The 15,202-nt window shown below is 33.1% G+C and overlaps 1 long non-coding RNA gene across 2 annotated transcripts in view; it reads left to right on the plus strand.

The window, feature by feature from the left end:
- Window positions 1-1,910: 1,910 nt before the first annotated feature.
- The window catches only part of LOC119508414, a 46,992-nt gene continuing 33,700 nt past the window's right edge, over window positions 1,911-15,202 (plus strand). For both annotated transcript variants that reach the window (XR_005211454.1, XR_005211453.1), the window contains exon 1: window positions 1,911-2,110. This is a non-coding gene — a long non-coding RNA (uncharacterized LOC119508414). The remainder of the gene's footprint in view (window positions 2,111-15,202) is intronic.

The raw sequence follows: 15,202 nt of genomic DNA on the forward strand, positions 1-15,202 counted from the left end.
GTCTCTCCCTTTGAACATAACGGAGAACTAGTTAAATTAGCCATTTTGGAAAGGAACTGAGATTGTAAACTCCAAAGCTGAGGAACCAGTGTAGCCCTCTTAATTGAGATTTACCACACTGGGTTTGGAAGGGTTAGTGAAGGTTTGGTAATTTATCACAAAGGAATAGATTTGCCCTAGGCATTATACAGTTTCAAGTACTGAGTATAATCTCTGGTGAATAAGTGCAAAATACATTCAAGCTACCTAACAGTTCTACTGGGATAATTGCAATGAAATTTTCTAGAGTGACTTAGCTAGACTTCTACCTTTTCTATAGTCACATACATTTAAAGAATTCCTTTCCGAGAATTACTTCACCAAAGAGTTTCAAGGGACACCATTAAATAACAGTGAAATGCCATTATTAATTAATTAATTATCAATATTAATAAATACTAAACATATAGCTCACCACAAAAAAAGTCATTTTTAAAAAAGAGAAATTCAGTCATATAAAATAGACAATAGGAAGTTTGTCTTTTGGGGGCATTTAGATAATTTCATATATAATAACTTTAAAAATATGTAGATTATGGTTTTGTGTAGATGAAATTTGAGACTCTCAACAGGTACTGCATTAGCTGACCTTTGTGGGGGCAATGATGCATAACGAGGGAGATGGATACTGAAATAGCCCTGGCCCGAGTTCTTAAACACCTTGATTACAGCAAACAATAGACTGTACAACTTGTCAATGTTGACACAATAAAAACCCAGTGTGCAAATATAGAGAATATACTATTTTTTTTTTAAGAAAATAAACTTGTTGTTGTTTGAAATTCACTATGCCCATGTCTCTAATCAAGGGAAGTGAAAAGCCTAAAATGACTTTCAATTAAATACATATTCTCTGCAAAATGTTCTATTTCAGCTAAGCAGCAATACTGGTGAAGACCAGTGTTAAGCAGCTAACTCACGGTAGAATTCTTTCAGAATTGTCTTGTGAGAAGCCCCTACTGTCCTTCTGATCTATACAATTCCTCAACACCTTCAGTCTTTAGGAAACTCGAGCATTTAACTCCAATCTGCCCTGATTGTTGAGTTTTTAGGAATAATATGTCCTTTTTCAGGATAAGGTTGTTGAGCATGGTGTTGAAATCACAGCTTTACCACTTACTACATATATCAATTTAGGCAAGATACTTAACCTCTTGGAATTAAGTGGTTTGTAATATAAGGAAAATAAAATGTATTTCAGGGCACAGTTAAGGGTTAAGTGAGGTAACCATTGCAAAATGTTTAGCCAGTTCCCAGCAGAGAGAAGGTGCTCAAAGAATTAATATTATCTCTGATAAATTGTAAGCTCACAGAAAGCAGTGGTCGTGCCTTATATTTCTTCTGTATGTAAAGGTTTATCACACTGTTTGACAAACAGTAGGGCTTTCTGCATCGTTATGAATTTTCTAAAGTTTTGACGGATTCCTGACGTGCTACTGAGATATGCTTTCCCTCAAACTGTTGAGCATCTATAACTACACAGAAAATGTAGATTTTTCATTTAGAAAATTAGTTCTGTATCTTTTTTTCTCTCACAGAATTAAACATAAGTTGGGCTTATAGACAACCCAAAGAATGAGTTGAGAAATTTTCTCTGCCCTCTCAATTTAAGGAAGGCAAATTGCACAATGAAAAACAGAATTGTATCTAGTGTGTGCTACTCAGATGCAATTTCCTTTACTTGAGGATAGTATCTTTTCAGCGCTGATGGCCTTTAAAAACATAAACTGTTACCCAATTTCCTTCCTTCTTCAGCAGATGTGTAAGTGGCTAGCTGTTGAAAACATTGTGAAGGCCTGATCTTACATGTTCTTTAAACCTCACGTGGCCATTTAATAAAACACATCGTGCCCACAATTGAGAAAGCAGCACTAGAACTTTATTGAAAGCTGAATTCTGGAAGGATTATATATTACATTTCTATAGTATCTCCTTAGACAATGTTTATCTAATATCTGTGTGTTTATAGTAATTTTAGTTTTTTCTTTAAAGAAATACAAATTGTAGACACAGAAAGAAGATGATTATGTTATCAAGTACATCTCACTGACAAGAGGTTATGAATTTACTGGTGAGTTTCTAATCCTGGTTTGCAATGCTCTTTCTGTCATGATTTCTGGAAAAGAAATATAGAGAATAATTTATGATGGCCAAATCAATGATACCTCTCTTGATCTTATGATAAACCAGTGAAAACAATCACACATAGAGATGGTGTATAATTCTTCAAATCACTTTAAAACCTGTTCTTTGGGCATTTTTGTGTAACTTATACCTGCATTTATTATGGAAATGCAAATTTGTATGAGTAAAGAATGCATACACGATATTCTTATAAGAAAAATCATTTCACAAATATAACATTCTATTGAGACTATTTCAGAATTTCTATTTTTATAAAATCACTTTGTGCTCAGTGTAATAGCATATGGGGAGTACAGAAAAGTAGAAAGAGAAATTATGAAATGATCTTGTATACACTCTCAGACCCTCAGAGCCATCTGCTATTATATTTGTTACATTTCCTTTAGTATTAATCAACATGAGTGAATGTATAGGCTTATTTTCTCCTCAAAATTGTGGCTACACTGTACATACCATGTGTCGTTTTTTTGTTTATCCAAACTATAATTTTGGATACATTTTGAATTATTTTTATTTTTACTTAATATATAAAAGTACCATGCTCCTAAGACATTACATAATCTTGTGAATAAGGTTTGTAATGATTACAGACTTCCAGCCTATTGAAGTGCCACAATTATTTTGGCTTTTAGTGGTGTATACTTAGATTTTTCTTCATTTTTTTGTATTATTATAAATAGCACTGGAGTAATTGTTTTTTGTAAGCAATCTGGATACATTTGGTGTTATTCCATTAGGACAAATTAATCAGAGCGAAATCCCTATGTTAATGATGATTAAAATTCCAGAAAGAGATGTCAATTTATGCTCTTGAGATTGTTATAAAAAAGAGATTTCACTAACTTCACTTCACTCCTCCATATAATGTTATATAAGCAAAAATAATATCCCTTTTTGTTTTACTTTGAATATTTTATTACTGTTACTGAGGCAGAATATATCTCCAGTGGTTACTGGCCAGTTCATTTCCTTAAATTTTAAAAATTTATTTTTCTAATGGAAAATATGTGTAATATGCCTACATGTGAGAATTAAATCATTTGAAAGATATTGACCTGAGTAACTAAATGAAAATACTTTCCTGTTTGTTTTTTTCTGAATTTTAAAAAAGTGTTTTCATGTTCCAAGTTTTTATATCTATATATATATCAATCTATCTTCATCTTTTTTCTGTCATATTTTAAAAGGATATCCTCAGTTTGGGTCCTGCCTTGTTTTTATTTGATAGATTTCAATCAGTATAGTATTTGATAATGAATACTTGCTTTGAAGACCATAAAACTAATTTATATTGTCTCTACTATTCTTTGAGTAACATAGCCACCTTAAGGTTTGATTTCAGTATTGAAAATAGAAAATAGCAAAACTATGAATACTTAGCTTTTATAAACTAATTTTAATTTAAATTACATTATGACCATAATGTACTTTCCTTGTGCCTAACACAGTTAAGCACTAAATTGTTCAAGCTGTTTATAATGAGGATGATGAAATGATAATGAAAATCCATATAACTTTTTCAAATTTTTATATTCCTCTGGTAGATAGACCTTCTAGTATTTTGGGTTGTGATGGTGTATATATAGGAGTGGGTGGGTGTTTTGTTTTTTATTTTTTGGTCTGGAATTAATTTTACCTTATATCAAGTTCTTTAACAACCACTGAGAAAAATGTGCTATTTATATTTGCCCTCCCAAAGTATGTTAACTAATTATTTTATAATATTATCTTTTTTTACCTTACAGAAATATGTTTTGCATAACTGTTTTGAATTATTATTTAGGATATTTTTATTGAGTTGGTAGTATTTGATCCAAGAATTTTTAATATATAGTCTCAAGAGTAATAGGGCTATAGATTTTTTTTCCTTTTAAGGTTGTTCTTGTGGTGTTTTGGTATCAAGAGTTGGGGTAGCTTTTTAATAAGTTGACTTTTAAAAAATATTTATTATACTTAAAAAAATTACTTATCTCTAGCACTATTTTTTCCCTGAGTGTTTGAATGAATTCAGTCATAAAATTATTTGGGTCCAGAACATATTTGGAGGAACTGTCTGAAAACATTTTCAGTTTCTCCTGGGTTCATTGTTATATCTGATAATTCACCTTACTTATTCCATGTTGATAAAGTATGTTTTCCTAAAAAATTGTGCAATTCATTAAAATCATAAACTTATTTGCATAGAGGTAAAGATCATATAATCTTATTTTACTAAATTATCTTTTTTTATCCTGGTATATAGGTTCCCTTCATATTTAATTTTCCATGCTTATTCTCTCTTTTTATCACAATTATTATTATCAATGTGTTATATCCAATTTTATTTTTATTAAACTTATTTAATAATAAATTTATTGACTGCTCCTTCTGGTAATATATAAGCTTGACAAGGGAAAAGAAGCTTGTTACTTGACTGATAACTCCCAAACTTCCTAGATCAGTGGCTGGAACAAAATAGCTGCTCAACAAATACTTGGTAATAGAAATAATTTTGTATTTTAATCATCTATTATTTTTAACCACCTTCTCTTATATCAGTTTACTCTTTTGTATTATAAGAATTTCGATTTCTGCCTTCAAATAGATTGCACCATATAAGACTTGCCGTGCTTTTATTGAAAAAATAGTGCCTAGCATTTCAGGGAGTTCTATGGTGGACCACATTCTAGAGTTACCTGAGAAGCATTTTAAAAATATTAGGGAAGAATTCTCAGAATCTGTATTTTTCCAAGATTCCTGGTTTATGCTAATGTGCAGTTGATCTATGGACCTAAGCTTGGCATCTGTGTGTGTGTGTGTGTGTGTATGTGTACGTACAAACTGCTGCTAGAAAAAACTTGGGCCTTCTGAGGATTTTTTTTTTTTTTTTTTTTTTTTTTTTTTTTGAGAGGAAAAAAACCCAGAACTGTTACTGACAAGGTCCCTTTTCCTCTTTTGTTTCTGGTAAGCCAAGAGAAAAGTCTGAGACCTACCTAATCATTTTATATATACTCCTCATTTGATCTGTTTTTCTCCTCATCTAAGACTCTATACTTTCTGCTACACTGAATCTGTATACACACACGTAGTCTAATATCTCTTCATTATAGCTATTTGTATAATATATTTTTAAATATAAAAGTACTTAAATACTAGCATGTATACTCTTAAGCTTTGTTAAGGAACTTTTTTCTGTTTTGTTCTCCAACACCTTGAATGGAACTGTGCCACACAGAATATATTGTGGGCGCATAGAGTATCTGGCTAAATGAATGAAAAATAGAATAGAATTAATGACTGTGACGTGAGGTGGGAAGCTAATAAAAATACACAAAGGATCTATTTTCAAAATCAATTACAATAACAAGTATTGCCTTCTTAATCATTGCCATGTAGTACCTCTTTCTCTCTCTGTTTCCTGTTTCCAGAGTTCTTTTAATTGTGGTCAATTAAAATTGTGCCTCCTGGAGCCACCAAGTGTGAGATTATATTATTTGGAATTATTTAAGCCAGTTTTAAATTATGTGTTTTAATACTCAGTTGAAATTGCTTTTACTTAAATTTCTGTTGTTTCAAGACTAATGATTCCCCCTCGAGCAATATCTTTTTCATTGTCTACTTGCATATTAAAATAACAGGTTTATTTTGGCACAAAATGAAATGTTTCCATGAATATTTAGGATAAACCATGAGTGTAATGAAGCATTGACAGTATAATTTATTGTCTTAAGCAGCACACTTCTGAAAATAAACTGGGGAGCTATTAATAAAGTCAGGGCAACAGTCGTAAACTAGGACAACCCAGGACGAATTAAAATATAAGGTCACACTGGTTTAAATATAGGCTAAGGTACTGAGATCTTGTTGATCAAGAAAACCTTTTGGCTGTGACCTCAGGCCCCTGGGATTTGATTTACGGCTCCTCTTCGTACAGGAACATTAGCGGAAACATTTGAGAAGATGCTCTAATCATGGTGCTTTCTGAACAGCAAAACAGAATACTCTTCCTTCCTCTTTTTGCTTAATTAACTCATATTTATCATTTAAGCTTAACATCTCAATGCCCTTCCTCTTGTTATAGACATTTTTCACAACACTTGTGAAATTGCAATTTTGTCATCTATTTCTATGATTAATTAGCCTCATTTTTTCTTCTGCAGTCCATACACCGTGAAGGCAGACAGCATGTTTCTTTTGCCGACCATAGTACTTGACACAAAATAGGTACAAAAAATATTTAACAAATGATTAAGTGAGTGGATATTTTTTGTTTTATCCCCTCCCTCCAACACACCTTGCCATTATACTCTATAACCATTGATTCACTTTGCTGATGATAATTTTGAAAACAATGAAAGATTTGGATAGTGAAATGGAATTGGGGCTCCTTCGTTCTCCAAACCATTTTTCTATCTGGATATTTTAGTTTCTGGAAGAAACTCTCATACCTTCATGCCATTATTTCACCCGTAAATTTCAGGTAACCTATATGATAAATAGATTTTTAAAGAGATTCTAAGAACAGCAAATAAGATTTACAGAATGAAGGTAAATTTTCAAGATTACTTTTCTGTTTATTTAAGCTGCTTTTGGTTAATGGTAGTCACCTTGGCAGTTTAGAATATCTATAATATGTTAAAAATGCCTTTTTTTTTTTTACTAATTAGCACATTATTGACAAAGAATTAATAGATGAAAGAAAGTTAGATTTATTGAAATCAAGTAATTCCAAAAGCTGTGTATGTGTAATGTGTCTATTCATTTTATCTGAGAGAATGATGCTGTACAAAATATTTGGCATTAGACAGTCAAAATAACCTTTCAAGAAACACTTAAAATAATTCAGCAAACCAAACCAAACCAAACAAAAGCTATTGTTATCTTTATATAAACTAGGATTTTCATTTCAAGCTTTTGGATGCAAACTAGAGAGGATTTTGCTGAAATTTATCTGAAGAGCTCAAGCCAGAAAATGGTAATTCAGAAAGAATTAATTCTGAATGTACTTCTAAGTGGGTTATGGTTTGGGCAGAAACAATGCTAAGTAAATAACTGTTTTAGCTTTTCATTTCAGTTCAGTTTATTTCAAGGAACACTGCGAGCTCTTGTTCAAGAGTGTGGGAGCAAAAAGACGAATTGTGAGTCTTGAAGGATCCAAGAGTCAAGTAGGGGAAGCAAACATGCAACAAACCTCATTTATGAGAAATCTTACTGATCTTGCAGCAGAATACTGCTGTGTCTCTCATTCCTGGGATTTTTGGTTAAAACAATTATCTTTACAAGTACTATAAAATGCAATTATATTATCCCTAGGATAATTTAAGACATCAAATAATTATCAACTATATCATATTAGCACGGATTCCTTAACTAGAGACTAAAGAACAATCTGAATGGAATAGGGAAATAAGGAAGGGAAAAGGGGAAAAGCAAGTGAGAGCACCTTGTAGTGAAGGTTTATCATTATTTTTTTTCAGCCTCTCTTGAAGGAAAGAGATTCAGTCTTGACCATCAATGAACCACAGTAACATTTTTTTTTTTATGAATTCTATAAATATTTGTTTAATTAGTGGATGGATGGGTGGCTAGATGGATGGCTGGATAAACAATCATAATTTCTAGTAAAGGTAGGGGGCATGGGAATCAAAGTGGGGAACAGGAGGTGAGGAAGGGGCACACCTTAAGCTAATTACACTGTGAAAATTTGGGCAGCTACTGGACATCACTTTTCTGTCTCTCTACATAATTGCTAAGTAACAGAGATGCTAGGTTTCTTGCCGTGATACTGGCTTTTGTATTAAGTTTTGTAGTTTCTGTTGGGAATATTGGGAGTATTATTTTGGTGAAGACAGGTGATTGATTCCTGGGCTTTTCCTCATCTGTGGCATTTATTGTCTATTCTTAGCATCCTGAAAAGACAAGTGTGGGCCAATTCAGCCTCCCTGGTCTTAGCCCAAATCAGCATGCACAGGAATTGGTGCACTTTTAATAGAAGTGTACTCCTGATGGCTTCATGCTGGTTACCACAACCATTCTCTAAATCTGCTTTGGCTTAATCCATTTTGTGACTTTTAGCTTTTATTTTCAGCCGTGAAAATGGTTTCTAAAATTTACCTGTTTTCTTCATCTATTTTCTCAGACAAGGAAGTCAAATGGGGAGAATTCAATGATCTTAATTCCTGGCATCTGAGGGACCCTGACACTTCTATGGCGTTTAAAATGTTCTCCAAATCAACATTCACTTTTGTCTTCATCATATTCCCTAGGAAAACATAGAAATGATATAATTTTATTAAGTTGTGAAATCTTTTCAGTTAGAAGAATAAAATTTAATTGTAAATGTCTTTTTCTATAGAAATATAATAAGGGAAAGCATATACTTGATTATGATTAACTATTTTATTGTTATTATTATTCTGTGTAGCTACAGTAAAATGGTGTCATGAAAGTATTACCAAAATCTACACATACTATTCTTTAAATTAGATTCTACCATATCCATGAAATAAAAGTGCTCAGCAATGGGGCCTTTTAACCACTTCAATAACTTGCAGACTTGGATATAAGAAAAGGGCCAAGAAAGAGTCTTTTTCTGACTAAATTTTGCCTTTTTCTAGCAAATTCTCAATAAAGTTGAAAAAAGCTTCTAGTGGAGGGGATATTTCTTAATTTCTAATAATAAGTAGAATCTAATTAACTTTCAGTTTGAAACCTTGTTAGTGCTAAAACAGAGATAGTTGTCATTGGTTACTTATTTTTTCCTTTTTTTCTGTAAATCATATTTTTTATTGTAGAATATAAGATATATACATAGAAGTAATAACTTTCCAACTGCAATTTAACAAGTAGTTAGAGAGCAAATTTCAAAGAGTATTATCAGTTACATTTCCACAGTTTCAGTTATTTCCTTATTGTGAAAGATAACATACATACAAAAAGATAATGTCTTTCAAAGTATGATTTAACAAGTACTTATACAGGAAATTTCCAAAGTTGTTATGAGTTACAATACAATAGTTTCAGATATTTCCTTATTGTGAAATATAACAAATCTACAAAAAGGTGATAGTTTTCAAATTACAATTTAACGAATATCTATAAAACAAATTTCAAAAGATACTATGGGTTAGAGTTCCACCATTTCAGTTCTTTCCTTGTAGCTATTCTAATACCCTAGCAGCTAAGAAAAAGAAAATTATATAGAGATTCAGTCTTCATAATCCTTTGTTAAATTCCATCTTGTCTGTTGTTACCCCTTCCTCTAGTTTAATCACTTTCCCGATCTTCAGAGATTTCTAGGCACCCTAACTTGTTCATGTTGAAAAGGGATATTGACTTTGTGAGAAAAGGGGACACATCTGGTTGATGTTCTTGAAGAGGCTATTGCCTCTGGGTTTTGGGACATACAAGTTCTCTGAAGGATTTATGTTTCGGAAGAATAAACATAGTGAATGAAACTTTTATAGATTCTCAGATAGGAATCTGTGTATTCTTCATGGTTTTCGGGACTACTATTGACTTGAGCTTACACTGTGTTCATTTGGCATACCTAGGTGAAGCTTGCATAGGAGTAACCTCCAGGAGAGCCTCTTTACTCTATTTGAATTCTCTTGGCCACTGAAACCTTATTTTGTTGCCTTTCTTTTCCCACTTTTGGTCAGAAAGGCATTCTCAATCCCTCAATGCCAAGGTCAAGTTCATTCCCAGAATCTGAGTCCCATGTTGCCAGAAAGACTCATTCATCTGCAGGGGTTCTATCCCACGTTGGGAAGGATGATGGATTTATTTGCAGAGTTAGACTTAAAGAGAGAAAGTACACATTTAAGCAACAAAAGAGGTTCTCTGCAGGTGACTCCTAGGCATAATTATAGGTGGGCTTAGCCTCTCCTTTACATCCATGTTTCACCCAAGCAAGACTCAAGATCAAGGGTTTGACTTATAAAGTAAGGGGCTCCTAAATTCACATAGCATTTGTTATATCCACGATAATCCATCCATATCTCACATTATCATCATGTAGTTGTACAATCCACATCACTCTGCATTTTAAACAAGTCTTATGACCCAAAACACCTCATAGCTCCTATCATCCCTTAATTATTTGTCCCTATTATTTGTGTGGTGGTACTAGTATGGTATTCCTGTTAATTATAGTTCCTAGTATGCAATAGGTAGATTTTTCCTATATATTTTTCTGTTTCCTGAAAACAGGAGATTATATGTGTGTGTGTGTGTATTGCTTTATTCCACCTTGGAAAAGAAATACCACAGACCAGAGACTAATCTGGGGACCCTTTTTTCCTTTAATTTAACAAAGCAGCATCTGGTCTACTAGCAGAAATTTCAAACAACTTTGACTTTGTTGGCAATTACAAGGTTATCCTTGGTGAGCCTGTTCATTGGGATGTTTGTATTTTCATACACTTCTAGTAACCATTATTCTGTGGTGTATATTCTTAATTCCATACATTTTCCATGTCAGCTACATATCTTAGATTTTTAGAAATTAGTTTTCCATCTGCAAAATATAAAGCTCTAATGGGTCTTTTTTATGATTAGCTAATTTGTTCCAGTTGGATATATTCTTTTACCATTTTCTTGACTTCTTTTTTATTTGTAGCATTTTTTCATCCATTTTTTAAACTCCATTTCTTCTCACATTACTATTTAGACTTTCCCTATTGGTTGTATTTCTCCATTTTTCTTTATTATTTGTAATTTAATTCCGTAAAACAATTCCCAATGTAATTTTCAGGAAAAAAAGTATTAAGTAGAGACAATGTAGACTATTATGGAGGACTTTTTTCCAGATTATTGTTATTATCATCATTATTTTATAATACACAAGAATTCCTTGGACATCTGTTGAAGACAATTATTTTGTTAATAACAAAGGTTTGTGCGAAAGTACAGTAAGTATAATGAGGGATGGGGTATTGTGGATATTGGGAAATTCCTAAACCTGAGTTGAGGCCTATTAAGAAAAGAACAAATGAATAAAATATTAATCTATTAGGGATTTGTGAGACCCAATCCCATGTCTAGGGCCTTTTATTAAGATTGCCACTTCTCTTATACTATTTGGATTGGTCTGATATAATTTTAATGAATCATATACATGGAAGGTAAATACATGGAATAAAGTATATGACTATAAAAATAAATTTAAAATATTTAATAATAGCGAAACATTTATTAAGTCACAACAACATGTTGGAAGACAATCCTTAATGGGCCTCTTGCATGTTTCTGCTTTTTGCAGGTGGAAGCAATAACTGCCCTGTTGTTCTGGTCTGTATTTTCAAAAATGTTTGTGTAGGGAATAGCTTGGAAAGCTAGATTTTGCCTCTTCTTGCCAAGCCAAGCACAGGCTTTTTACCCATCTAGTATAAAAAAGACAATGTCTACCTCCAGGAAAAAAAAAGAGGTAGGTTTTCTTGCAGCCTATTGTAAAAGATTGGGGTTTCTTAAGCTCAGTAATCTTCAGCTGCAAATCAAATGCACAGTATGTGCAGCATCCACCTGGGCCCCCTCCATGTCGTCTTGATGGGACTTTGGGGGTAAAGGAGAAATAACATGAACCTGAAACTCATGCTGCTTGCTTGGCCATGAATAATTAAGTCTTTTGTCTCTTGTCCTCTACCAGCAGCCATGAAACTGTTGCAGGGTAATTTGTCAGTTTAAGTACATTAAACTTTCAAACTTTTCACATTTCTTGAACCTGTCCTATAAGGTAGTTTCTAAATATTATCCACTCTTTTACAACTATGATATTAACTTTGACCTGAGTCCTCCTTAATTAGATGTCTTGAAATGCTTTCCCCAAGGAATGGCAGGTTTTCAACTATGTTTTCTTAATCTCTTATCAATTCTACTTTTCAGACCTCTTCTTGGGCACCTTGCAAGTTACTGACAGTTTCCACTCTGCAATGATGCAGTATTTAGCACTCTTAATTTTAAGGAGGATTTGATGCCTTCCTCTAAATAATAATGATTTCTTGCTATGCTACATTTCTTCTTTTCATTGCTCCCCTCTCTGAAATGCTTCAATCCATTCTCTGAAATTTCTCTCACTGCTGTAGCACTTTCTGTAGTGGATATTTACTGATTTGCCTGCTCAGCATTGCTTCTGCCTTCTTGTTGTAAATTCTCTATTCCCCCTCTGTCTGTATGATTTGGATAAGCCTCAGCCTGCCCTCCACCTCCAGTATGGGGCACATCATCCACAACTTGCCAGTGAGAATCCCACATTCCCCTTCCCACAATGATGGTTAAGAAATAAACATGTGATCTAAGCTTGAGACAAGTTAATGGGCATCAACCTTGAGACTTTTGTTTGATTATTAGTAGAAAAACCACATTTCTGGTGAGGTTGCTAGATTTGGGAGGCATGCCTGGGTCTGACAGTGCCCATATGCACACCGTGAAGAAAGCTTCCTGAAAACAAAGACAGCACAGTTGAAGCAGAGCAAAGAGATGGAATATGAAAGATTCCTGACAGTATTGGCAGAGCATCTGGATCCAGCAATGCAATGCTTTAAGCTAGAATTATTCCTGGATATTTTAGCTTTGTGATGCAATAAATGCCCTCTCCACACCTTTTTTCTCCTTAAGCCACTTCAGGTGAAAGTGAAACAAGTTTCATGTTTTGCCCATTCCTTCTTTGTTTATTTCTAAAATTATGTTTTTCTATGTAATTTGAGCTCTAATTTATTTTCCACTTTAAAATATACTGCGATGTTTTAGAATTCTTGATTTTAAAATATCTCTGAAGATTGCTTCTTCTTGGAACTAGAAAATCAGCAGAAAATCTTATTGCATTTAACTGTTTATTCTTCACTTACAATTAGGTCACAAGAGTACCCAATATTTCATAAATAAAAAAATATAAGAATAATTATGCACCACAGTGAACTGATAGAATAGGCTCTGGCTGAAGTATTAATGAATGTGGTAAACTTTCAAATTGATCCAGCATTTAACCCTTTGCTTTAAGTAATATGGCCCTTATTTTACTGTTAATAAAATAATATAATAAGTGAAATGTTTATATACTCAGTTTTGCCTTAACAAATATACTATGCCAAATTTTTCAATGTATTATAGGCTTTTTAAGATTGCAACCTTAAATTTCTTCTCTGTTTCTCAATCCTCATACATTTTTATTTCTCTAGAGACCAGAGATGCTGATCCAGGTTATGTGTCTTCATATTTATCCTGAAAATAATTTCTCATACATTTGTCTGGTGCAGCATCTTTGTCTTAAAAAGACTGTGTAAATTCTCTTTTTTGGTTAATATGACTAATCTGTAAAATAGGTGGGGAAGAACTTAAAATATCCATTTTACATATGAGATAAATGAGTTCAAATGTTGGCGTTAGGTCTGGAACCAAAGGCTTCCGTTTCTTAGTCCAATATACATTCAGCTGTGCCACAAATGGAAAAAAAAGGGTTTGGAGTTGGTAGAAATATCCTCACATGGACATTAAATCTAACCCTTTCCATGTCTACTGTTACGTATTCAAGTTATAAAGCCTGAAACAGGTTGAATTTGCCAAGGTGTATTATGTGACACGAAGTAAAAATTCAGAAGACATGCATTTATTGAATCTACAAATATTTGTAGGGAGCCTATTGCAAAATGCCAGGCACTCTTTAGGGATGAAATTTCAGGGCCACAGACGTCTGACTGTTTTTAAAGACAATCCTCTTCTTCTTTCACGTATATCTAACATTATTATATCAACTCAAAAGAATCTATTCTGTTATCCATTTGTTTCTGGTATGTGAACATGATTCGGAAATTTAGTTAGCTAGGAAATCAAAGTGGTCATGAAGGGCTTTAGATGTGTACTAGAGTAAAATTGGACTGTAAAATATAATGTCAGAGTACAGAAAAAAATACCAAAAACAAACAAACAACAGCAAAAAAACAAAACAAAGAAAAACAAAAAAAAAAACACTTTCTGACCCTGGTTTCTGCCTTGGTGAACAAACCAAATCTTTAGTCTCTCAAAAGGGAGATGTGTTATTCCCTAGTGTTTGAAGATTTGAGGCTCCTTTTTTAAGATGGGTTAAGCACAAAGTTTCTGCTAATAATTAGAACAGAAATAGGGTATAGTTGTGTCGTAGCAAGATATTAAAGTAAAATGCTATTTTTCAACTACAAGCAAAGACTTGCTAGGACCTTGGGCACTCAACCTTCCAAATAGTGCCAATTATGTTCACCTTCCCTGCTGTGCTCTGAAAAGAGCGGCACCATGGGGATCAAAATTAAAACACTTAATTACTTTATGTTTAAATGCAAGATATCTGTGGAAAACAGTAGTCAAATCCTTTCCCTCTCCACTCAACAGAAATCTCTTTGGGCCCTGGACAACTACCCTAATCATTTGAGTTTAAATACTTTTCAATAGCATGGCAGACACATCAAACAACTTTACCCTCTCTTGGAAGGGCTTACACATTTGGTTACTATTTAACCACTTATCTAGAGAAGTAAATGCCTGAGAAAGCTCCCTAGAGCTGGCTGATGAGCCTTCACCATAGAGTAAGTTTTGTAACGTACCTGGAAATTAAAGATTCAGCAGAAAAGGAGGCCAGAATAATTTTCCAAAGTCACTTAATAGAATGTGCAGATTCACGATAATAGAATGGAGTATTTTCAATGGAATCAAATTTATATTCCATTAACAACATTAAAATCACCCTGAAATCTTGATTATCAATCCCACTGAGAATGCCAAGGTTTACAATAGGTCATGGTAACTGGAGAAAAACAACTGACTTAGAACAAAACTCCAAATATTTTTATAGATTTTAAATTAAATTTTCTTATTTAGATTTTTCCTAATTCTTTTATCTTCTTTTGTTTAAAGTTAGAACATTTTTTGCTTCCTGGACCATTTGACATCAACTTTATAAGTTCCTTTATACTTACAGCAAGGCTTTGAGCCAGAAAATAGCAATTATCGCAGGTTTGCAAATAAGGAAACTGCATGTGAAATCTTGTCCTTCACTTGAGGTCACACAATTAAT

This window comes from Choloepus didactylus, chromosome 13 (genome assembly GCF_015220235.1).
Source record: "Choloepus didactylus isolate mChoDid1 chromosome 13, mChoDid1.pri, whole genome shotgun sequence".
In the NCBI taxonomy this organism is placed as follows: Eukaryota; Metazoa; Chordata; class Mammalia; order Pilosa; family Megalonychidae; genus Choloepus; species Choloepus didactylus.